Raw genomic sequence first — 27,258 nt, forward strand, 5'->3', positions numbered from 1 at the left:
GAAGACAGCATAGAAATTTAGGGAGATTGCAGTTTTGGAAAAATCATATTAACATTTATTAGCTGCTACAGCTTTGAAATGTGATGATTTAAAGAAAGAAGTAGACTGTTGATTTCTAAAAGGTAATGTGTTGGCTGAAAGAGAAGAGAATCTTGTTGAGACCTAAAGTGTTCTTTTAAGGATATATTTCAATGTCATTTCAAAAAATAAACGCATTTCCCATAACAAAACAGTGAGGTTAATGTAATACAGGTGAAAGCTTTTTGGCCCGAAGGAGTTCCATCCTTTGGAACAAAGTTTTATTGTTGAACACACCATGACCCAGGCCTGTGAGTGCCAGCACAGTGACTGTTTTTACAAGATCTGGTACAATATGCACAGTAGTTCTGGCCTTAGCACTAGGCAAGGATCATTCTTTTTGTATCTTCCTGATTGCTTCCTCTACAAAAATGGGATAATCCCTCTTCTTCTAAACTGGAAAGTAGTTTCTTCCCTCAATAAAACTAGTTTCTTCTCCAGGTTGAGCTTTTCCAACTCTTAGAGGTCTAAAATGAATGATATGAAACATACTATATTTGCATCTATTTTTATTTAAGAGTTATCTAAGGAGATTTATCTAATTAAATAGGAATTTCCTAAGAGATGCCAAAATAAACAATCAACAAGTTTTCTTTAAAGATCATATATATTATATAACAAGATCCACCTAAGAGTTAAAATATAAGTAGGTATACAATTTAACTATTTGAAGATAATTTTTCTTCTTACCACTGAAGCAGTAAGCAGGTAGTAGTACAATTTGGGGAAAACAATATTTCTGGCTTTTGTTTGTTTTATTTTAATTTGTGATATTCATGAGATCTTTTGTGAAGCCTTTGGGTATATAGTAAAATTCATGGGTTTTTAACTTTGTATTGACTCGTATTTTTGTAGGTTTTAAATTTTCTTCTGGCTTTAATTTATACTATCTCCTTTTACTTCTTCATTTAGAAATAATGTATTTCTCTCAGGATTACAATCTCAGTGCAGTCCTCTACTTTTCTATTTGTTGGACGTTCTCTTAGACATCTACATTTTTGTCTAGTTAGTACATTTCTAGTTTTTTATACAATTGATAAGAAGTCTTTAATCTTATGAATTCTTTATATTTTCTCTTTGGAGACAAGATTTATAGGGATTTCCTTGGGCTTAAACTAGAAAGAAAAACGAATTTGCATATGAAATGTTGAAGGCTTTGTTACAAAGTGGATTAACATTATATGTGTGTTTGAAATAAACTACTTCAACCAGAGCACCTAGCTGTTAACCTCCAGATTAATATCTATCATAAAATATGTGCATGCTTCCAACACATGGCATTGCCTCCTATTACTGCATGTCCAGGAGAAGTTGTTTTGTCTTGTAGCAAAAGGCATTAGCTCTTTGCACATATGTTTTTTTTAATGACAGCTATCCAGAAATCAAGCTGAACCCTTGTATGTGAGGACAGAAAAGGACAATTTTTAGACAGGTCTAATATGCAGTTGTACCTTTCAGTCACTTAGAAGACTTAGACCCCTGAAGCCCAGAGTCACAGGTTTTTTAGGATTATGGTGGTATATACCTCCAGTTTATAGTAAAAAAATGCATTGCAGAAAATCCAAGTTAAATTAGGATTAAAATCCAAGTTAAATCTAGAACTAAAGTTTTACTGCCCCAAATACTTGTAAACTCTAGGTTACTGCTCTGTTGTCCGTTTCATCAGTTGCAGAATATTCAAGTTAGTCTTTCAATGCTAACAAGAACATAAAAATGCATTATGTCTAAAAGCAGAACATGATTGCCAAGCCAGATCTGCACATTACCTGAGAGTTTGGGGGGCCACCCAAGCGGCATCTACTTGTTTGCTACTGACCTTCAAATAGACTTGCTCAAGAATTACAATGTAATAACATATACCCTTATGTACTCTTGAGTTTATTGAAAACACACAGCAAATGTGCACACACACACACATACACACCAGCACACCAGCACGCACCTACTCTAGAGCCTAGAATTTTAAGAGTCAGAACTTTTTATTTGCTTCTGGATTAAGATGGACCCTGTATTTCCTCAGCATGCTAATTAGAAACTCGTTTTAAACAATTCAAAACCAGCTTCTTAAAATTCTGTTTTACAAAAATTGATGTTAAATATTGTCCTCAGAGAGTTCTACTCTGACTTTTCAAATTGTTTTTTTCTCCCTTCATGGGATAAACAGGGTTTCTTTTTGTTTGTTTTTTATCTCTCATTGTAAAAAATTCTATCTTAAAAGCTGATTTATTATTTCTTCCTTAGCATGGATGACGTGGGAACAAAGATGATATTTCATCAGTCTTGTTTTTATTTAAGTTGAAAGGTTATATATTTCTACTATCTACTGCAATACTGCTAAATATTTTTATAGTGCTTGTAAATCTTATGACTTTTTTTTTTAGTTTGTATTTAAGGCATTTACTCAAAAGGGACCATATGCCTCAGTTCATGTCACTCTATCATCAGTGTGTATGGTCACTCTATTTTCTAATACTTTTAAGATTGGTTTTGGCCCCGACGTTCCTCTGCCAGATTTATTTCCTTTATTTTCCCCTATATAGCACCATTTGGGCCATTTAATATGTAATTTCCCAACTCACCTTTCATAGTTATTTTAAACATACGTATATATTTGAAATACCGAATTGTTTTGTATTTTCTAATTTTTGCAAAAGTAGTATCGACTAAAAATCACATCCTATTCTTTCATTTTTTCTACACAAAATTATTGTTTTAAAATTTGTCTGTGTTGCTCCATAGAAATTATTGCTTCTGGCCACTGTCTAATATTCCACCATATGTTGATACCATGTTTTGCTTATCCATTACCCTGGTGATACATACTTAGGCTATTTTCAACACTTTATGTCCACCATAAAGCATTAATACACTCTTTCCACATGTCCCCTTGAGTAACAGTGCAGAGTAACAGTGCAGCCGTGGAATGGCTGAGGTAGAAGTCATATATATGCCTTATTTCACAGATTCCTCCCCAGAATAGCTGTACCATTTTCCCCTCACCAGCAATACTTGGAATTTCTCTCTTACCATATCCTTTGTCACCACATGCTGTTAATCTGCATTTTTTAAAATTAATCAATTTATTTATTTGTGGCTGCATTGGGTCTTCGTTGCTACACTCAGGCTCTCTCTAGTTGCAGTGAGCTGGGTCTACTCTTCATTGCGGTGCGCAGGCTTCTCATTGCAGTGGCTTTTCTTGTTGCGGAGCACAGGCTGTAGGCGCGCTCAGTAGTTGTGGCTCCCAGGCTCTAGAGCGCAGGCTCAGTAGTTGTGGCGCGCAGGCGGAGTTGCTCCACAGCATAATTTGCACTTTAACTTCTGGAAATTTGGCATGTGCGGATTCATATGAAGTAAGGTGTTTTAATTCTGCATTGCTCTGATTCTAGAAAAGTTAGGTCTTCATATGCTTTCTTGCTATTCATGTTTTCCATTCTATGAATTGCCTATCATGACCTTTGCTCATCTTTCTATTGAGTATTCTGTGTCTTTAGAGATGTAGAAGTTTTTGTATTCAGATGTTGAGTCCTTTGTTGGGTTTTAGATAATGTATATGTCTTCTACCCATCAACTGTTTTTCAGTCTGACTTTGGTATCCTTTATTGTATATAAAATTCTAATTTTTTATTAAAGTATAATTGATTTACAATATTATGTTAATTTCAGGTGTACAACATGGTGATTCAATATTTTTATAGATTATGCTCCATTGAAAGTTACTATAAAATATTGGCTATATTCCCCATGCCCTACAATATATCCTTGTATCTCATTTATTTTATACATAGTTGTCTGCACTTCCTAATTCCCAGCCTGTATCTTGCCCCTTTCGCTTCCCTCTCCCCACTGGTAACCACTAGATTGTTTTCTATATCTGTGAATCTCTTTCTGTTTTGTTGTATCCATTCATTTGTCTTATTTTTTGATTCTACTTATAAGTGATATCATTACAGTATTTGTCTTTGTCTGACTTATTTCACTAAGCATAATACCCTCCAGGTCCATCTATGTTGTTGCAAATGACACAATTTAATCATTTTTTATGGCTGAGCAGTGTTCCATTGTGTATATATGGCACGTATTCTTTATTCATTTATCTGTTGATGGACACTTAGGTTGCTTCCATATCTTGGCTATTGTAAACAATGCTGTTATAAACACTGGATGTGGGTGCATGCATCTTTTCAAATCAGTGTTTCTGTTTTCTTCAGATATATACCCAGGAGTGGAATTACTGGATTATATGGTAGTTCTGTTTTGTTTTTGTTTTTATTAACATCTTTATTGGAGTATAGTTGCTTTACAATGGTGTGTTAGTTTCTGCTTTATAACAAAATGAGTCAGCTATACATATACATATGTCCCCATATCTTCTTCCTCTTGTGTCTCCCTCCCACTCTCCCTATGCCACCCCTCTAGTGGCTACATCAGTTAACATTCCCACCAACAGTGTACCAGGGTTCCCTTTTCTCCACATCCTCGCCAAGGCTTGTTATTTTTGTTCTTTTTTATGATAGCCATTCTGACATGTGTGAGGTGATCTCTCATTGTGGTTTTGATTTTCATTTCCCTGATGGCTAGTGATGTTGAGCATCTTTTCATGTGCCTGTTGGCCATCTGTATGTTTTCTTTGGAAAAATGTCTATTCAGCTCTTCTGCCCATTTTTTTAAATCAGATTTTTTGTATTAATAAATTTATAATTTTAATATATAGTTAAATTCATCACTTTTGCTTCATACAATGTATGCTTCTTTATTTTTCAAAGATCTATTTCATCTCTTACCCTGAAATCACAAATATATTACCTTGCAATTTCTTTTATTCTCTCTAGATTTTATATTTCACATTTAGATATTAAAACTATTGTATTTTAGTTTTGTACATTAGGTGGAATTATATAACATAATGGTTAATAGAATGATTTCTGTGGGGTTTAAGTTCCAGCTCCACCATGTACTTTTTAGGCTAGTCATTTTATCTCTCATACTTCAGTTTTTCCACCTGTAAAATGAGGATAATAGTTTATGCCTTGTGGATTTTTTTATGAAGATTAGGTGAGCTATATAGGACTGGGTACAACATAAGTGATATCACTAGGTTAAGATCCAGTCTCATATCTCTTTTGAAAATGAGACTGTTTCCCCAAAAGCTGTAATTCAACTTCCTCCATTGGACTATGATTCCATCTCTTTCATGTGCCAACTTCCTATCTGTATGTAGCTCTATTTCTAGGCCACCTGTTTGATTTGTTTTCTTGTTTGCCATTTCTTCCAAGGGCATCACACAGTTCTTATCTATCATGACTTCCCAATATATCTTAATGTATAGGGCACATTCTCCATTTTGAGCTTATTTTTCAAAACTACCTTAGCTGTATGGAGAACTTTATTCTTCCAGATACATTTTATTTTAATTTTTTTATAGAAGATAGAGCAATCTGCTCTTTTTTTTTCTTTTTTTTTGGCTGCATTGGGTCTTCATTGCTGCATGTGAGCTTTGTCTAGTTGCAGCGAGGGGTGGGGCAGGAGGCTACTCTTTGTTGTGGTGCACAGGCTTGTCATTGCAGTGTCTTCCCTTGTTGAGGAGCACAGGCTCCAGGCTCGTGGGCTTCAGCAGTTGTGGCTCGTGGGCTCTAGAGTGCAGGCTCAGCAGTTGTGGTGCACCAGCTTAGTTGCTCCGTGGCATGTGGGATCTTCCTGGACCAGGGATTGAACCCATGTTCCCTCCATTGGCAGGCGGATTCTCAACCACTGCGCCACCAGGGAAGTCCCCCAGATACATTTTAGAATCACTTTTTTATGCTGTCGCTCAAAAAAAAAAAAAAAACAGACGAGCTTGGCCTTTTATTACAGTTGCATTTAATTTTATAGATTAATATAAGGACATTTATATTATTATAGTAAGTCAACTCATCCATACCTGTGATATATATTTCTTTTACTCATGTGTCCTCTAATAAAGTTTTCATTATGAAGATTTTCTGCATAATTTATTAGGTGAAACCCCATACTCTCTATAGGTTTTGTTACTATGGTAAATTCATCTTGTATTGTATCTAGATATTGATGCTATGGAGGAACACAATTGATTTTGGTGTATTAATTTTTTTTCAGCCCCTATGTTGAGCTCTTTTCTTAGATTTAATAGCTTATTGATTTTCCTGTGTTTCCAATGACATACATAATCAAAACAATCTATAAATATGACATTTTTATCTATATTCTTCTAAACCTTCTCTCTTTCTATTTCTCTCAATACACAGCTCCAAAAAGGTCAGTTCCAATAGACCAGTAATGTTAGAAATCTTTATCTCAATTCTCTCCTTAAAGGAAATGCTAATTTTTAAAAAAAATTAGTAGTATAATTATTTTTGTTAATATATACATGTGCCATGTATTTTTGGTCTATAGCCTTTATCAAGGAAAGATAGTTATTATTTGGATCTAGTTTTATAAAATTTACCCTACCCAATAGATTTTGAACCTCATGGGATGCTTTTTATCTCCTCTATCTAAAAAGAATGATGATATGATTTTCTGCTTTTGTTTAACTAATACAGTGAATCACATGAATTGATTGGCTGATACTGAACCAACCTTGCATTCTCAAGGATAAACCCACTTGACCAAATTGTATTATAGTATAGATTAGCTTTTGCTGTATTACAAACCACCTCAAAACTGAGTGGCTTAGGGAGATCAGCTTGGTGCTTTGTGACCACCTAGAGGGGTGGGATAGGGAGGGTGGGAGGGAGGGAGACACAAGAGGGAAGAGATATGGGAACATATGTATATGTATAACTGATTCACTTTGTTATAAAGCAGAAACTAACACACCACTGTAAAGAAATTATACTCCAATAAAGATATAAAAAACAAAACAACAACAACAAAAAACTTACTGGCTTAAAATAGCAATTACTTGGCCATTTGGGACTGGATTCATCTGGGTAGTGTTTTACTTTTGGTTTTATCTGGGCTCCTTCATGCAGTTTTAGTCAACTGATGGATCAGCTGAGTGAGAGCTGGTCTGAGACAGCCTCACTCACAGGTTCGGTGGTTGGCTTGGACAGTGGGAGCACCTGGTCCACTTGTCTTCAGAACCTAGTGGGCTAGTCCTCGGCAACTGAGCCATCAAGCTCTTTTGCTATTGTCTCATCATGTGGGTTGAGTATGCCAAAGCCCAGTCCTGCTGAAGTGGTGACTCAGGAATGAGGGTGTCAGAAGGGGATTGCACCATAATTTTTGAAACATCCTATCACAGTGATTTTAATATACCCTAAAACTCTGTGGAATAATAGTGTATTTAGGTTTTTGACTTATATTTTTAATAAGGAAAATTTGATTGTAATGTTTTTTTTATATTGCCCCTGTTTGGTATAATATTCTTCTTGCACCTCTAGCCCCATTATTCTAGCTTGGGGTACTTAAAATGTATTGAAGGGAATAGAAATGAGTATTGCATCTTAAATAAAATAGTCTTGGACAAGTGGTTCCCACTTATCACTGAGGTTGTTCAAAAGGCTGCACTCTCACAGTGGACTATTGAAGCCTTATGCACACCAAGCATTACATCTCACTCATACCTTACTAGCATTCTTGTGCTGGTTCCTTGATTTTAATTTAAAAAGTAATAAGTACTTGAAAAAATACAAAGTAAGAAGCAAAAACCCTCCATCACCCTAGTCTCTTTCCCTCACAGGGGAAGCAACTATAAAGTTAAGATGTCAATTTAAAAATATTTACAAGATGAAAATGATTCCTAAAAATCCCTGGGGGCATTTAATCATTGAAGGGTATGCTGAAGAAGGTAAGTGACAGTTTGACCTCCAATCCAGAGACTATTGGCAATAAGTGTAAACAGCGCTCTAACAACATGGCCTAATAGAACTATAGAACTAAAGAAAAAGCTAGGATTAGGATTATTGGGCCCAAATTCACATTTTTCATAATGAAGAACCTTAAAATCATGAAATATTGACTGATCTCTAATTCTAAGTCATTCCAGAATGCTATTTTCTATGTCGAAGAGTGGAGTTTGAGAGAGACATAAGAAGGAATAAAGTCCAATTTGGTTTTAAAGAATCATGGAGAAATGAAGATTATTTCTTTCATAATTTCCCCATAGATAGAGCTCTTCTATGACTGACTGTTTCACTAAAGCAGGGAAATACAGGGTGTTATCCAGAAAATCATATCAGTTTACTTCAAGTCAGTCCTCTTCTGGGCAAACACATCTTTAACTTCATTTGTATTATATAGTATTTTAAATTATGAATTGTTTTGTCTTCTCAGGTCAGTTTCTTCTAGCCACGTGGGTTTGTTCTCTGCTTATTCCTTCCTCCTTCCCTCTCTTCCTTCTTCTCTCCTGTACTCCCTTTTTTATTAGTGAAGTGGAAAGACGATTTCCTTATATATGCTAAACTATGCAATAGCAAAACCCCAAAATATAACTAACGTTTTATGAAGAAGACAATAATGAAAAAAAATTATAGTGGAAAAATCTTAGGAAACTGGAAGGAATTTGGGGGTCTTTCTGTCTCGAAGTAGATTTGGAATGTGCATTTCAGGTTCTCTTTTTTAATGCAGGGTTGCTAGTTGAGCCTTTATTTTGTTTCCAGAAAAACAATCAGCTTACATATTTTTTTTAACAAGGTTTTCTTCACCTTTGGAAATTAGTAATGATTAAAAAGAATATTATATAGTTAAGTGATGTCTAACATTTTTCCTCATGGGGTCACCGTAGTTCAGGTTATAGCCCTGATCTGTTTAATCCTCCAAGAATCCTGAGAGGGAGCAAAGGGGCAGATGTTCTTTCCTCATTTCACAGATGAGAAAACTGAGGTTCAAAGATTCAAAGTGAGGTTAAGTGCTTCTGCCAAGGTCATTATCTGAGGTGAAGCTGGAGCCAGGAATAGCACCTCATCCTCTTGTTTTCTCTCATGTGATTCTCCATCCGCTGACCCACTCTGACTATAAAAATGCACTGTACCAGGCCTCACACAGTCCCTGAAACGTCCTTTTAGTAGGACACGATGGTAGTGACAAGATTGAACAGATATAAAGAATGCTGTAAAAAAGGACCTGTCTTTTTTGTTGACTCCATCCCATAAAATTCCACAGCCACACTGCATGAGAAACATGAGACATCCATTAAGATCATGTTCCCATTAGTTCCCAAAATATAGCTAGAACTAGATTTTGCAGAAATTGAAGACACATCTTGTGGCCTGACTGCTGAAAATGAGTGTCTCAGGAGTCAGAGAGGCATTGCTGCTCAACGCAGTCAAGAATGCCCTTTGCTAATTATTTCTCCTCCATTTCTGAGGGAATTTAAATTCATGATCGGCACCATATATTATACTTCAATACTATTCATCATCCATCTTGTACGTATTTGCAGGAAAGAATGTTGCCCAAGTCATTATATCCCGCCATGATTCACAGTCGTATGACCTTAGGTGGCAGCTCAGCAGGAGCTTACCGGTGCCTTAAATCATCCCTGTTGTGGACATACAAGAGCATGACCTCTGACTTCCCAAGCTGTCTCTTCATGAAATGAAAATGGAACTGAGAGTTTAGGGGAAAGTGTCTGGCTCTTGTAGTCATCTAATGAGGTCCTCATTTCTAGCTGCTAAGCATGCCCTTTAATTGGCGATCACTCGAAAATCAATGATAATATAACTGTCCAACTCTTTGGAGCTATTTTTCTCTCTGCTTTCTATCCTGCAAGTACACGATAAAAGAAACCACCCATTCAGCCATTATCTTGTGTCACTTACTATTCAGAGATCAGTCTTCCTTTATGTGCTCCTTCAGGAAAGACCTGGGTTGTATTTTTCACTTGCCTTTCAGGCAGAGAGTAGAGTCCTTGGCACAGATTAAGTCCTCAAAAATGTTAGATGGGTGGATGGGTGGGCAGTGGATTGCAGCACATGAGCAACTACAGTAGCATTGTGATACATGACAAGGAAATGACCTCAGTTGGGGAAATAAATGCCTAACACATATGCCACCACTTTCCCCTTCCATCTTCATTACAGTCCTTACTAATCTATTATGACATTTTTTCCCATTGGGTCTAGACGTGACCTCAGGATCCTTGTAGAATATAAACAGTCCTGTGCAATGTAAACCTTGTATAATGTAAACAATGCTTTACTGTTTGATTTGAGTTGGGACACGAGAAGAATCCTATTTTCCGTCCATAACATAGACGTTGGGAATAATAGCTAATGCTTATGTAAACATAGATTCATAGGATAGAAAAAATAAGTTTTAAGAAATGACCTAGTACAGACTCAGGGGGAAAATATATGTTAACTTGATTATAGAAATTTGGTTCAACCACTCAGCTTCAACCTTCAAAAATCATGTCACTTTTAATTTTAAACCAACATATGAATCCAAGGTATAGCAAAATAAACCATAAACCTTGCAGAACAGGGCCCTTCTAGATACGATCTCGTTAGGACCTGATCCTCCATGGTTGTATCTACACAGAGGGGTAATGCCAGGTCCCCTACTGGGAAGTTGAATTGGAGGAAGAGATAGACATAGAGGTACTATGGATAATTCTAGACTGACATGGTCATCAAGAAGTCCTATGAAAAATAATTTCTGGTGAGTATAGAGTAAATCAGCAATGAGAAATGGAGAGGATTGGAATTAAGTAGACTCATCACTAGTCCGTGGTTATTACCAGTGTACCAGTTTAGCAATGAATTACTCAAGGTAATTGATGCTAGGTAGTCTAACAAACACTCCTGAAAGCCAAGTGTCTTAACTTAATAAATGTTTATTTCTCTTGTCAGAGACCAGTGTGAATTAGGTGGTTCATTCTTAGCAGATTGCTTTCAAGTAGTGAATCAGGAACCCATGCCCCCTCCACCTTGAGGTGTTGTCTTAAATGCATGACTACCTAAACTACAGCAGAAGGGAACATGGGCAATCATGCATAATATCTCCTGGCCAGGCCTGAAAGTGGTAGACCCATACCCTTTCAACAAGAATGCAAAAACTTGACCTCTGCCTGGCTCCAAGGGAGGTTAGAAAAGGTCATTGTTCTGTGTGTCCAGGAAGAGGAGAATGGAATGCATCTCACTGTCTCATCCATAGCTGAAGGCAGGTAATCTGTGAGAGAGAGCAATGTTTGCAGATGGTGATACGTGAAGATTGAGGAAGATTGATTTCTCAATCATTGAGGAGTACTGTTCCATCTAACTGAGTTCTGAATGGTAATAAAGTCATCCACTGAAAACTTACCAATCTAGTTTGTGTGCAAGATATTATGAATTATAGTCTTACCGTTAATTTAGCAGACCCACAAATATTTACATCTACCAAGCACCGTGCTGGCAACTGCAGCTTACCAGTACTTCTTTCCTGGGCCCTGGATAATTTCCAGTAGTTGGTATCGGGATCTAAGCTATCCACTTGATGTGGACACTAGTCCCCTTGTAGCCCTCTCACAGGAGCCTTTAACCATTCGTGGCCAAAAACAAAGGAAATGGGCAAGAGTTACTGCTCTACTTATCAGAAAGTGTCTCCTAAAGTCTTGTCTCCTAAATCATTTTTCTGGCCCCTTTATAGTAATTCTTTCTTTATTCACATTTCTTGGCCTACTGAACACTATAATCAAATCCTCCTTCAATTTTCTTTTTTCTGAAGTATATAAAACTACATTTTCTTCAGCCTTTTTTTAAAAAAATGATAATTATCTTGTTTATTTGTAGTTGGACAATCTAATGAGATCACGTATTTAAAAATCACATACTATCAAAAGGTAAATAGTAGTAGTAATACCTTCTGGAATATTTTTGCCCCTCATCCAACCAACGTTAGGTCCCTTACCCCCTTTCCTAGCAACTTTTATTAATTTCTTATGTGTCTATCAGAAGTTTTTTGTGGCAGACGTACATGTGTATGTTTCAGAGGTTACTGTTGTCATGAATTCACAGAAGCCAGAGCCTGGAAAGCATTAAGTGGTCCTGAGCACCCCATTTCCAATGAGAGAGCGTAGCAGTGCTCAAACGGCTGGGTGTCCTATAATTCAACTCAATTCTGGCACTATCTACCTGTAGATAGCATCAGATCTCACATGTGAAGGAAGGGCTCAGTCCAGCAGGAATGCACACACACACTTCAGGTGCCAGCCACCAAGTATATGTTGTCACCTGTGCTTCTGACCCTTGTACCACAGATCAGAGGTTCCAACGACCCCCTTCTTATTAGCTTTAATTAATTTGCCCAAGTGACTCATAGAACTCACAGAAATATTCTATTAACTAGATTAACGGGTGTATTATAACATGATAAAACTCAGCAACAGCCAGATAGAAAACATGTATAGGACGAGGTATGGGGAGAAAGCATGAAGCCCACTCTCCCCAAATCTCCATGTGCTCACCAACTGGGAAGCTCCCTGAACCCTGTCCTTGGGGGTTTATGGAGGCTTCAGTACACAGGCATGTCTGAATAACTCATTGGCCATGGGCGATGAGCTCAGTCTTGAGTGGCTCTTCCCTGCCCTGAGGGCAAGGGGGTGGGACCGAAAGTTCCAACCTCTAATCACAAGGTTGGCTCCACAGGCTGCCTGCTCCCATCCTTAGGTGCTTTCTAAAGATCACCTTGTTAACATAACAAAAGACACCATTATCATCTCATCACTTACGAAATCCCAAGGGTTTTAGAAACTGTGGCAGAAACTGGGACAGAGACCAAAAATATAAATCTTATTACTCCTGAAGCACAGTTATCTAGGTAAATGTTTGTATCACCCCAAATAGGCAGTAGTCACCAGGGAAAATAAGTTAATTGCCAGTCTTTTCTATTAATTTTTAAAAATCAGATTTAAGAAGAGAATTTTTTGAATGGCCAGTGAAAATGTCTCTTACTTTAGCTCTTGCCCTTTTCTACTTATTATTTATTTTTTCAATTTTTAGTTTAGTTTTGAAAACTGTCTTTAAGTTATTTTAAAGTTAGAACCGAACCTTCCAGGGTTAAAAAAATATTGCGTCTCTTGAAAGAGATTATTTTAGACTTAGTGAAATGGATTTGATGCTAGAGAACATGTGACATCATACATTTGACCTTTTTGAAATGATTTACATTATATCAGCTACATTTTAAGTCCAGCAACTGTAACCAAAAAAAAAAAAAAACACCCTACTAATTAAGGCAACTTTGCAGATTGATGGCATTAGATTATCAATTAAGATCTCAGTTTTAAACCAGATTTTTCCTCTAAATAGTGATCCAAAGAACACTAGTTTTACGGTCATTCTAATTAGTCAGACAGCCTTCTGATTGTTTAGTGCCTTCACTTGAAGTTTGTTAAATATTTTTGAATAGCACCTATGCTCCCATGGGACATTAGTGAATGTGAAGTCAACAAAAAAGAAAAAAAAGTAAGAAAAAGGATTTTGTAGTAAAATAAACTTGAGAAATCCTGGGTTCAGGAAATTTAAACATGTTTCGTGACTGGAGGACTTTTGAGATGTGGAATGAGCTATAATGTGCTCTGTGAATTTCACTGTTAAGTAGAGTTTGGTCTGAAGTGTTTTTAAACTTTATTTGGCTCTACAACCCTTTGTCAGTGGAACATTTTAAAGGACTCTTTGTTTCTAGCAACTTTGGAAAATGCTGTTCTGGTCTCAGTTAAGCCCTTGAAATCTTAGCATTTGGAAGGAGATCCACACACAAGCTCATCCAATTTCTGGTACAGAAATCTACCATGTATCCATGCTATAGGCTCACTCAGCTGTGGATGAGTATTTTGATAACAAAATGCTCACTACCCATAAATCAGCTGATTCTGTAGTCGGAATGCTGGTCTGTTAGGAGGTTTTAACCTTTTAAGTGCCTTTTACTCTTAGAAAATTTTAAGTTTTAAAATTTTGTCTGTTGGACCTAGATCTGATCTCTGGATTAAGATAAGTCCTACTCAAGTAAAAGAATCCTCATTTTTCAAGGATGATTTGTACATGAAAAAAAAAATCCATATACTTCAAATCATCTGTAAATAGTGACTGAAGAGTAATTGAAAATACATTTGAAAATAATTTTCATTTGAAATTTATGTCAAAATATGTTATTATATAAATGAATCCAGTATATTTTCTCTTATCGCCAGTAAAATTTAGGTTAAATTTTAATTAAGCACAAGTGCTACAATTAAAAAAAAGAATTACATTTTGTTTTGAGTGATTATTTCAGCAAAACTGGTTTATGGGACAGTAAACTCTCCTTCCCTGCATGTTCAATGTTAGCAGCTCAAACAGGCTAATTCTGGTAAAAATTCAACAGTTTTCCAAGGCCTTCTCTTAATTATTTGATACTCAATTGTTTCTTCTTTTACTTCTATTGTATCTCTTCTTTAAATTGTTAACTGCACATCCTCATTTATCAATGGCTTTGTATGTTTAACCCAGCAGATCTCTGGTATTATTTACAATGGCTTCATGATATTATATCTTTAAAATTCAGAATCTCACTTTAAAGTTGATTTGAATTTTATTTCTATTATACGGTATTATGTTTATGTTATGAATCCATCAGTGAGTAATTTTCTGAAAGAGGATGAGCAGTTTGCTGACTTAGAAGGGCTGGAATCTATAGACACCTTAACATTAGGATGTAGATAACAAATAGTTGGATGACAAGAAACCCTGTTATATGAAAACAGGAATAATAATGAGTGTTCCAAATCTTATCTTTTCTGTTCTTACTTTTCTCCAAAGGTTAGTTCTAGAGTCCTTAATTCTCCATTCAGTATTAAATGATTGACTATTTGCAGCCTTCCCACCATTCTCCCCACTTCTAGGTCTGAGTTGGATAAACCTTTTGGTTTCATCCTTTCTTTGTGAAGTAGTGTTCCTAGTCAAGCCAGAAGGCTGTTCCATTAAAGGTTTAGCATTTTAGTGATTTTAGTAGTAAGGGTAAGGATAAGTGGTCTTCAGCCCGTCACAGTCTTCCACCCAACCTTTCTTCAGATGAATTTCCTGCAGTAGAAAAATTAGACAACCAGGCTGAATGATTGAGTCCCTGACTATGACTAGCAATGAACTACTCAGCCCTGGCTTCCTGAGCATGCCATCCTTCAAAAACAGCCTGCCAGATGGAATCTCAATCCCCTAGCTTGGCATTCAAGATACTCATACTCTAATCCACCAAAATCCAGTTCCAGTAGTTCTCCCCACTTCTTTCATACAGCAAATATCCATTCACCCAACTGCATTCACTCATCTGGAGTACAAGTTCTTTTCCTTATATTCCAATATATCCCTATTTCATCTGCCTAGGAAGTCTTTCAACTTCTTCACAATCTTAAATCCTACATGGTCTTTACTTTCCTACCTTTACAACTTGACCTTAAGAAAATTTTTGCTTTCCAAGATGTATAAGTCAATCAATCAATAAACCATTAATAAGTTCATAGGCTGCTTCAATACAGTTCTCCTCAATACAAATATAGTTGTCAATCCTTAATAATTGACAGCTTATATTTGATCACATAGAAATGTATTTAAACTCACATATTTGTTATCTAAAATGATAGTATAGCACTCTTCATTTTGTTGGTTATTTTCACATGTTTTAATATCAGTATCACCTCTTTGAAGACTTAAAGTATATGTTGTCCATTTTTTCAGTATTTTAGTATCCTGCCCTGTTTTACACTTAGTGGGTGTTCAATAAATGACGTTGACACTTCACAGAATGGAGAAAATTTTCCCTAATCCTACCTAATCCTACAAGCGTTGACCCTCTCTGACTTTGCACATCACTTGTTAATGGCAGCTGGGTAGTTGTGTTTGATAGAAATTCAAGAAAAAATTTCTACATGTTTCAAGACCAAAGCCACAGTCATATGAGGACCTTAGTCAGCATCATGAATATATTCTTAAACATATACAATGGAGAATTGCACTTTTATGATTTTGTGATGAACCACATGTAAAACAGTCATTCACATTTTATTTATTTATTTATTTATTTATTTATTATTATTTTAAAATATCTTTATTGGAGTATAATTGCTTTACAATGGTGTGTTACTTTCTACTTTATAACAAAGTGAATCAGCTATACATATACATATATCCCCACATCTCCCTCTTGCATCTCCCTCCCACCCTCCCTATCCCACCCCTCTAGGTAGTCACAAAGCACTGAGCTGGTCTCCCTGTGCTATGTGGCTACTTCCCACTAGCTGTCTATTTTACATTTGGTAGTGTATATATGTCCATGCCACTCTCTCTTTGTCCCAGCTTACCCTTCCCCCTCCACGTGTCCTCAAGTCCATTCTCTATGTCTGCATATTTATTCCTGTCCTGCCCCTAGGTTCTTCAGAACCATTTTTTCTTTCTTTCTTTCTTTCTTTTTCAGATTCCATATATATGTGTTAGCATATGGGATTTGTTTTTCTCTTTCTGACTTACTTCACTTTGTATGACAGACTCTAGGTCCATCCACCTCACTATGAATAACTCAATTTCGTTTCTTTTTACAGCTGAGTAATATTCCATTGTATATATGTGCCACATCTTCATTATCCATTCATCTGTCACTGGACACTTAGGATGCTTCCATGTCCTGGCTATTGTAAATAGAGCTTCAAAGAACATTCTGGTACATGTCTCTTTTTGAATGATGATTTTTCAGGGTATATGCCCAGCAGTGGGATTGCTGGGTCATATGGTAGTCCTATTTTTAGTTTTTTAAGGACCCGACATACGGTTCTCCATAGTGACTGTATCAATTTACATTCCCAGCAACAGTACAAGAGTGTTCCCTTTTCTCCACACCCTCTCCAGCATTTATTGTTTCTAGATTTTTTTGATGATGGCCATTCTGACCGGTGTGAGGTGATACCTCATTGCACTTTTGATTTGCATTTCTCTAATGATTAGTGATGTTGAACATCCTTTCATGGGTTTGTTGTCAATCTGTATATTTTCTTTGGAGAAATGTCTGTTTAGGGCTTCTGCCCATTTTGGGATTGGCTTGTTTGTTTTTTTGATGTTGAGCTGCATGAGCTGCTTGTATATTTTGAGATTAATCCTTTGTCAGTTTCTTCATTTGCAAATATTTTCTCCCATTCTCAGGATTGTCTTCTCATCTTGTTTATGGTTTCCTTTGCTGTGCAAAAGCTTTGAAGTTTCATTAGGTCCCATTTGTTTATTTTTGTTTTTATTTCCATTTCTCTAGGAGGTGGGTCAAAAAGGATCTTGCTGTGATTTATGTCATAGAGTATTCTGCCTATGTTTTATTCTAAGAGTTTTATAGCGTCTGCTCTTACATTTAGGTCTTTAATCCATTTTTTTTTTAACATCTTCATTGGGGTACAATTGCTTTACAATGGTGTGTTAGTTTCTGCTTTATAACAAACTGAATCAGTTATACATATACATATGTTCCCATATCTCTTCCCTCTTGCGTCTCCCTCCCTCCCACCCTCTCTATCCCACCCCTCCAGGCTGTCACAAAGCACCGAGCCAATATCCCTGTGCCATGCGGCTGCTTCCCACTAGCTATCTACCTTACTACGTTTGTTAGTGTGTATATGCCCATGACTCTCTCTCGCCCTGTCACAGCTCACCCTTCCCCCTCCCAATAACCTCAAGTCTGTTCTCTAGGAGGTCTGCGACTTTATTCCTGCTTTACCCCTAGGTTCTTCATGACATTTTTTTCCTTAAATTCCATATATATGTGTTAGCATACGGTATTTGTCTTTTTCTTTCTGACTTACTTCACTCTGTATGACAGACTCTAGGTCTATCCACCTCATTACAAATAGCTCAATTTCGTTTCTTTTTATGGCTGAGTAATATTCCATTGTATATATGCGCCACATCTTCTTTATCCATTCATCCGATGATGGGCACTTAGGTTGTTTCCATCTCCAGGCTATTGTAAATAGAGCTGCAATGAACATTTTGGTACATGACTCTTCTTGAATTTCGGTTTTCTCAGGGTATATGCCCAGTAGTGGGATTGCTGGGTCATATGGTAGTTCTATTTGTAGTTTTTTAAGGAACCTCCATACTGTTCTCCATAGTGGCTGAACCAATTCACATTCCCACCAGCAGTGCAAGAGTGTTCCCTTTTCTCCACACCCTCTCCAGCATTTATTGTTTCTAGATTTTTTTTTTTAACATCTTTATTGGGGTATAATTGCTTTACAATGGTGTGCTAGTTTCTGCCCCATAACAAAGTGAATCAGTCATACATAAACATATGTTCCCATATGTCTTCCCTCCTGCGTCTCCCTCCCTCCCACCCTCTCTATCCCACCCCTCCAGGCTGTCACAAAGCACCGAGCCAATATCCCTGTGCCATGCGGCTGCTTCCCACTAGCTATCTACCTTACTACGTTTGTTAGTGTGTATATGCCCATGACTCTCTCTCGCCCTGTCACAGCTCACCCTTCCCCCTCCCCATAACCTCAAGTCCATTCTCTAGGAGGTCTGCGTCTTTATTCCTGCTTTACCCCTAGGTTCTTCATGACATTTTTTTTCTTAAATTCCATATATATGTGTTAGCATACGGTATTTGTCTTTTTCTTTCTGACTTACTTCACTCTGTATGACAGACTCTAGGTCTATCCACCTCATTACAAATAGCTCAATTTCGTTTCTTTTTATGGCTGAGTAATATTCCATTGTATATATGTGCCACATCTTCTTTATCCATTCATCCGATGACGGGCACTTAGGTTGTTTCCATCTCCGGGCTATTGTAAATAGAGCTGCAATGAACATTTTGGTACATGACTCTTTTTGAATTTTGGTTTTCTCAGGGTATATGCCCAGTAGTGGGATTGCTGGGTCATATGGTAGTTCTATTTGTAGTTTTTTAAGGAACCTCCATACTGTTCTCCATAGTGGCTGAACCAATTCACATTCCCACCAGCAGTGCAAGAGTGTTCCCTTTTCTCCACACCCTCTCCAGCATTTATTGTTTCTAGATTTTTTGATGATGGCCATTCTGACTGGTGTGAGATGATATCTCATTGTAGTTTTGATTTGCATTTCTCTAATGATTAATGATGTTGAGCATTCTTTCATGTGTTTGTTGGCAGTCTGTATATCTTCTTTGGAGAAATGTCTATTTAGGTCTTCTGCCCATTTTTGGATTGGGTTGTTTGTTTTCTTGTTATTGAGCTGCATGAGCTGCTTGTAAATTTTGGAGATTAATCCTTTGTCGGTTGCTTCATTTGCAAATATTTTCTCCCATTCTGAGGGTTGTCTTTTGGTCTTGTTTATGGTTTCCTTTGCTGTGCAAAAGCTTTGAAGTTTCATTAGGTCCCATTTGTTTATTTTTGTTTTTATTTCCATTACTCTAGGAGGTGGGTCAGAAAGGATCTTGCTGTGATTTATGTCATAGAGTGTTCTGCCTATATTTTCCTCTAAGAGTTTGATAGTTTCTGGCCTTACATTTAGGTCTTTAATCCATTTTGAGCTTATTTTTGTGTATGGTGTTAGGGAGTGATCTAATCTCATACTTTTACATGTACCTGTCCAGTTTTGCCAGCACCACTTATTGAAGAGGCTGTCCTTTCTCCATTGTACATTACTGCCACCTTTATCAAAGATAAGGTGTCCATATGTGCATGGGTTTATCTCTGGGCTTTCTATCCTGTTCCATTGATCTATCTTTCTGTTTTTGTGCCAGTACCATACTGTCTTGATAACTGTTGCTTTGTAGTATAGTCTGAAGTCAGGGAGCCTGATTCCTCCAGTTACTTCTTTCGTTCTCAAGATTGCTTTGGCTATTCGGGGTCTTTTGTGTTTCCATACAAATTGTGAAATTTTTTGTTCTAGTTCTGTGAAAAATGCCAGTGGTAGTTTGATAGGGATTGCATTGAATCTATAGATTGCTTTGGGTAGTAGAGTCATTTTCACAATGTTGATTCTTCCAATCCAAGAACATGGTATATCTCTCCATCTATTTGTATCATCTTTAATTTCTTTCATCAGTGTCTTATAATTTTCTGCATACAGGTCTTTTGTCTGCTTAGGTGCCGGGGACCAGCCCCAGCTGGACAGGATTCACCCAAAGGGGAAGACGGAGTCGGCGTGGACAGAACTCAAGACACCTCTTCTTGGATGCAAGGATCTGACAAATTTATTTTCAAGATTCCAAAAGCTTTTATATTATAAAGTGATCTCATTTTCAAATTCAACATCCTCATTCCCACGCCAAAAACTCCCCCACATAGGTCACAAAACAAAGGTAATTTACATCAGCAGATTGATTAAAACAGGTTAGGTAATTTTCCCATCGCCCAGAGTCTCTTTCATCTCCTGTGGTTAGGTACATGTTGGTCACATCTAGGTCAGGAACTCTGTTTGTTCTTCTCAGGAGATTAAAGTGTTCTTGTACTTGCACATTCTGCTTGATCAAGCCATAAACTTAAACATATAATTCTATTAGTGATTAACAATATTCAAATAACATTTCATCTACAAATTTCCCAACCCTACCATAATAATCAAAACAATACACATTATTTTTATGCTTCTAAAAAACTATGGGAGCGGGCATTGTACCATAAACTCATTGATTAAACTCACTGTTGCATAAAAACTCGCCACCATACCCAGGTATTTTCCAACATGTTTATAACTTCACTGGGAGGCCATGACTCTTACAATTTTTCTTTTAAAATCAAAAAGCTACTGCAGAAATATTCTCACCATTGTATTTTCCCAACAAATATAATCATTAAAGGAGCCGAAGTAGTTACAATTCTCCTCTTGATTTTTACCCTAACTTGGGGTTTTTCTTAAACCCCTGCATAAAAACTATACATTTTTCCCAACACCAATAGCAATCCTATAAAAATCACCTTAGGCAAAGGCAGGGGAAGACAAGGGGAGCCACACAGAGGAAAGCTTTGCTTCCACACAGAGAAAAGCTGTGGTTCACGGAGGAAATGGGAAACAAAGCCCTGCTGCGGTGGAAGAGCAGTTGCCATTGGCCAGGTCTCTGGTCTGCTACCTGGGTTCCCATCTGAGCTGGGCGTGGGAAGCGAAGCAGCCATGGGGACAAGAGACCTCTCTCAAAAGGGGTGAGGGTTCAGGCTCCTGCAAAGTTGGGGGGGTGAGGATCTATGCCCCACCTCTGTTGGCCCCCAAGTTCTCTCCTGATGGCCCCTCTGCGACTGTGCCTGTCTTAGGTTGTTCCTTCCCTGAGGAATCTTACCCGTCTCTGGCTAACCAGCCATCCTCCGGGGCCAAGCAGGGAGATGTGAGGTGTGCGAGTGAGCGAGGTGCAGCGCCCCCAGAGAAGGTCAGTTCTCTGTCACCTTGGTAGCCTATGCCCCCGTGGCCTCCACGCCCAGCACCTGCCCTGGGATTCCCTCGCCAACTGGCGGGGCCCCGGCTCTGATCACATGTCTTCGGGAACCCAGGTTTCTCCTCCAGAGAGGGCCCAGCTTACAGCACTGGGCAAGAGAGACCAATTACACGGCACCAGCCACCAGGAGGCCTCAACCTCAGTGTGGGCAGGAAAGCCCAGGCACCAGCCCTGGGCAAGGAGATTGTGAGAAGAGAGCGCCTCTTGGCAAAAGGGCAAGAGGGGCCGTTGCAGGACAGAGGAAGGAAGAACTTTCATCAGCAGGAAGTCCCAGGGAGGAAGGGCTTTCTCTGCCCAGGGATACCAGGCTCTTGGCTCAAAGCAACTCCATGTATGGGGCATGATATAAAGATATGCCCCCTAGCCACGGTAAAAAAGGGAGCTGCTCTTCATGGAACAAGAGGGTAGGGGGAATGTAAAAAACCCTGTGTTCAGGAAGCTTTGCAAACGAGAACTTTGCTTTTCCATATTTATACCTGACAGCACCAGCTTTGCTTGGCACTATGGGTCTCGTCCGTGCTGAGACTCAAAGGCTCGTCCGTGCTGAGACTCAAAGGCACTTCCTATACGGCTCCCGGCACTTAGGTAGGTTTATTCCTAGATATTTTATTCTTTTTGTTGCAATGGTAAATGGGAGTGTTTTCTTGATTTCACTTTCAGATTTTTCATCATTAGTATATAGGAATGCCAGAGATTTCTGTGCATTAATTTTGTATCCTGCCACTTTACCAAATTCATTGATTAGCTCTAGTAGTTTTCTGGTAGCATCTTTAGGGTTCTCTATGTATAGGATCATGTCATCTGCAAACAGTGACAGCTTTACTTCTTCTTTTCCGATTTGGATTCCTTTTATTTCCTTTTCTTCTCTGATTGCTGTGGCTAAAACTTCCAAAACTATGTTGAATAAGAGTGGTGAGAGTGGGCAACCTTGTCTTGTTCCTGATCTTAGTGGAAATGCTTTCAGTTTTTCACCATTGAGGATGATGTTTGCTGTGGGCTTGTCATATATGGCCTTTCTTATGTTGAGGAAAGTTCCCTCTATGCCTACTTTCTGCAGGGTTTTTATCATAAATGGGTGTTGAATTTTGTCAAAAGCTTTCTCTGCATCTTTTGAGATGATCATATGGTTTTTCTCCTTCAATTTGTTAATATGGTTTATCACATTGATAGATTTGCGTATATTGAAGAATTCTTGCATTCCTGGAATAAACCCCACTTGATCATGGTGTATGATCCTTTTAATGTGCTGTTGGATTCTGTTTGCTAGTATTTTGTTGAGGATTTTTGCATCTATGTTCATCAGTGATATTGGCCTGTAGTTTTCTTTCTTTGTGACATCCTTGTCTGGTTTTGGTATCAGGGTGATGGTGGCCTCGTAGAATGAGTTGGGGAGTGTTCCTCCCTCTGCTATATTTTGGAAGAGTCTGAGAAGGATAGGTGATAGCTCTTCTCTAAATGTTTGATAGAATTCGCCTGTGAAGCCATCTGGTCCTGGGCTTTTGCTTGTTGGAAGATTTTTAATCACAGTTTCAATTTCAGTGCTTGTGATTGGTCTGTTCATATTTTCTATTTCTTCCTGATTCAGTCTTGGCAGGTTGTGCCTTTCTAAGAATTTGTCCATTTCTTCCAGGTTGTCCATTTTATTGGCATAGAGTTGCTTGTAGTAATCTCTCATGATCTTTTGTATTTCTGCAGTGTCTGTTGTTACTTCTCCTTTCTCATTTCTAATTCTATTGATTTGAGTCTTCTCCCTTTTTTTCTTGGTGAGTCTGGCTAATGGCTTATCAATTTTGTTTATCCTTTCAAAGAACCAGCTTTTAGTTTTATTGATCTTTGCTATCGTTTCCTTCATTTCTTTTCCATTTATTTCTGATCTTTTATGATTTCTTTCCTTCTGCTAACTTTGGGGGTTTTTTGTTCTTCTTTCTCTAATTGCTTTAGGTGCAAGGTTAGGTTGTTTATTCGAGATGTTTCCTGTTTCTTAAGGTAGGATTGTATTGCTATAAACTTCCCTCTTAGAACTGCTTTTGCTGCATCCCATAGATTTTGAGTCGTCGTGTCTTCATTGTCATTTGTTTCTAGGTATTTTTTGATTTCCTCTTTGATTTCTTCAGTGATCACTTCGTTATTAAGTAGTGTATTGTTTAGCCTCCATGTGTTTGTATTTTTTTACAGATCTTTTCCTGTAATTGATATCGAGTCTCATAGCATTGTGGTCGGAAAAGATACTTGATACAATTTCAATTTTCTTAAATTTACCAAGGCTTGATTTGTGACCCAAGATATGATCTATCCTGGAGAATGTTCCACGAGCACTTGAGAAAAATGTGTATTCTGTTGTTTTTGGATGGAATGTCCTATAAATATCAATTAAGTCCATCTTGTTTAATGTATCATTTAAAGCTTGTGTTTCCTTATTTATTTTCATTTTGGATGATCTGTCCATTGGTGAAAGTGGGGTGTTAAAGTCCCCTACTATGAATGTGTTAGTGTTGATTTCCCCTTTTATGGCTGTCAGTATTTGCCTTATGTATTGAGGTGCTCCTATGTTGGGTGCATAAATATTTACAATTGTTATATCTTCTTCTTGGATCGATCCCTTGATCATTATGTAGTGTCCTTCTTTGTCTCTTTTAATAGTCCTTATTTTAAAGTCTATTTTGTCTGATATGAGAATTGCTACTCCAGCTTTCTTTTGGTTTCCATTTGCATGGAATATCTTTTTCCATCCCCTTACTTTCAGTCTGTATGTGTCTCTAGGTCTGAAGTGGGTCTCTTGTAGACAGCATATATAAGGGTCTTGTTTTTGTATCCATTCAGCTAATCTGTGTCTTTTGGTGGGAGCATTTAGTCCATTTACATTTAAGGTAATTATCGATATGTATGTTCCTATTCCCATTTTCTAAATTGTTTTGGGTTCGTTATTATAGGTCTTTTCCTTCTCTTGTGTTTCTTGCCTAGAGAAGATCCTTTAGCATTTGTTGTAAAGCTGGTTTGGTGGTGCTGAACTCTCTCAGCTTTTGCTTGTCTGTAAAGGTTTTAATTTCTCCATCAAATCTGAATGAGATCCTTGCTGGGTAGAGTAGTCTTGGCTGCAGGTTTTTCTCCTTCATCACTTTCAGTATGTCCTGCCACTCCCTTCTGGCTTGTAGGGTTTCTGCTGAGAGATCAGCTGTTAACCTTATGGGGATTCCCTTATGTGTTATTTGTTGTTTTTCCCTTGCTGCTTTTAATATGCTTTCTTTGTATTTAATTTTTGACAGTTTGATTAATATGTGTCTTGGCATATTTCTCCTTGGATTTATCCTGTATGGGACTCTCTGTGCTTCCTGGACTTGATTAACTATTTCCTTTCCCTTATTAGGGAAGTTTTCAACTATAATCTCTTCAAATATTTTCTCAGTCCCTTTCTTTTTCTCTTCTTCTTCTGGAACCCCTATAATTCGAATGTTGGTGCGTTTAATGTTGTCCCAGAGGTCTCTGAGACTGTCCTCAGTTCTTTTCATTCTTTTTTCTTTATTCTGCTCTGCAGTAGTTATTTCCACTATTTTATCTTCCAGGTCACTTATCCATTCTTCTGCCTCAGTTATTCTGCTATTGATCCCATCTAGAGTACTTTTAATTTCATTTATTGTGTTGTTCATCGTTGCTTGTTTCATCTTTAGTTCTTCTAGGTCCTTGTTAACTGATTCTTGCATTTTGTCCAATCTATTGTCCATTCTATCTCCAAGATTTCGGATCAACCTTACTATCATTATTCTGAATTCTTTTTCAGGTAGACTGCCTATTTCCTCTTCATTTGTTCGGTCTGGTGCATTTTTATCTTGCTCCTTTATCTGCTGTGTGTTTTTCTGTCTTCTCATTTTGCTTATCTTACTGTGTTTGGGGTCTCCTTTTTGCAGGCTGCAGGTTCGTAGTTCCTCCTGTTTTTGATGTCTGTCTCCAGTGGCTAAGGTTGGTTCAGTGGGTTGTGTAGGCTTCCTGGTGGAGGGGACTAGTGCCTGTGTTGTGGTGGATGAGGCTGGATCTTGTCTCTCTAGTGGGCAGGTTCACATCTGGTGGTGTATTTTGGGGTGTCTGTGGCCTTATTATGATTTTAGGCAGCCTCTCTGCTAATGGGTGGGGTTGTGTTCCTGTTTTGCTAGTTGTTTGGCATAGGTTTTCCAGCACTGTGGCTTGCTGGTCGTTGAGTGAAGCTGGGTGCTGGTGTTAAGATGGAGGTCTCTGGGAGATTTTCGCCGTTTGATACTGTGTGGAGCTGGGAGGTCTCTTGTTGACCAGTGTCCTGAAGTTGGCTCTCCTACCTCAGAGGCAGAGCCCTGCCTCCTGGCTGGAGCACCAAGAGCTTTTCATCCACACGGCTCAGGATAAAAGGGAGAAAAAGTAGAGGGAATTAGTAGAAGTATGAGGAAAGAAAGAAGGAAAGGAGGGTAGGAAGGAAGGAAGAAAGAAAGAAAGAAGCAAAGAAGGAAAGAAGGCAAGAAGGAAAGAAAGGAGGGAGGGAGGGAGGGAGGGAAGAAGGAAGGAAGGAGGGAAAGAAGGAAAAAAGACAGAAAGAAAGAAGATACAGTAAAAATAAAATAAAGTATAATAAAGTTATTGAATTAAAAAATTCTTATTTAGAAAAAAAAAAAGGGACGGATAGAATCTTAGGACAAATGTTGGAAGCAAAGCTATACTGCCAAAATCTTACACAGAAGCATACACATACACCCTCACTAAAAGAGGTAAATGGGGAAAAATCATAAATCTTGCTGTCAGAGACCACCTCCTCAATTTGGGATGATTCGTTGTCTAAAGGAGGGAAGGAAGGAAGGAAAGAAAGAAAGGAAGAACGAAGGTAAAGTATAATAACGTTATTAAAATTAATTATTAAGAAAAAAAATTTTTAAAAAATGGACGGATAGAACCCTAGGACAAATGGTGGAAGCAAGACTATACAGACAAGATCTCACACAGAAGCATACACATACACATTCACAAAAAGAGGAAAAGGGAAAGAATCATAGATCTTGCTCCTAAAGTCCACTTCCTTAATTTGGGATGATTGGTTGTCTATTCAGGTATTCCACAGATGCAGGGTATATCAAGTTGATTGTGGAGCTTTAATCCGCTGCTTCTGAGGCTGCTGGGAGAGATTTCCCTTTCTCTTCTTTGTTCTCACAGCTCCCAGGGCTCAGCTTTGGATTTGGCCCTGCCACTGCGTGTAGGTCGCTGGAGGGCGTCTGTTTTTTGCTCAGACAGGATGGGGTTAAAAGAGCCGCTGATTCGGGGGCTCTGGCGCACTCAGGTCGGCGGGGAGGGAGGGGCACGGAGTGCGGGGCGGGGCTGCGGTGGCAAAGGCCGGCGTGACTTTGCACCAGCCTGAGGCGCGCTGTGCGTTCTCCCGGGGTAGTTGTCCCTGGATCCCGGGAACCTGGCAGTGGCGGGCTGCACAGGCTCCGCGGAAGAGGGGTGTGGAGAGTGACCTGTGCTCGCACACAGGCCCCTTGGTGGCGGCAGCAGCAGCCTTAACGTCTCCCGCGCGCCTCTGGGGTCCGCGCTTTTAGCCGCGGCTCGCGACCGTCTCTGGATTCCGCGCTTTCAGCCGCGGCTTGCGCCCGTCTCTGGGGTTCGCGCTTTTAGCCGCGGCTCACGCCCGTCTCTGGATTCCGCGATTTCAGCCGCGGCTCGCGCCCGTCTCTGGATTCCGCGCTTTCAGCCGCGGCTTGCGCCCGTCTCTGGGGTTCGCGCTTTTAGCCGCGGCTCGCGACCGTCTCTGGATTCCGCGCTTTCAGCCGCGGCTCGCGCCCGCCTCTGGGGTTCGCGCTTTTAGCCGCG

The sequence above is a fragment of the Leucopleurus acutus genome, assembly GCF_964270905.1.
Source record: "Leucopleurus acutus genome assembly, chromosome: 3".
NCBI lineage: Eukaryota > Metazoa > Chordata > Mammalia > Artiodactyla > Delphinidae > Leucopleurus > Leucopleurus acutus.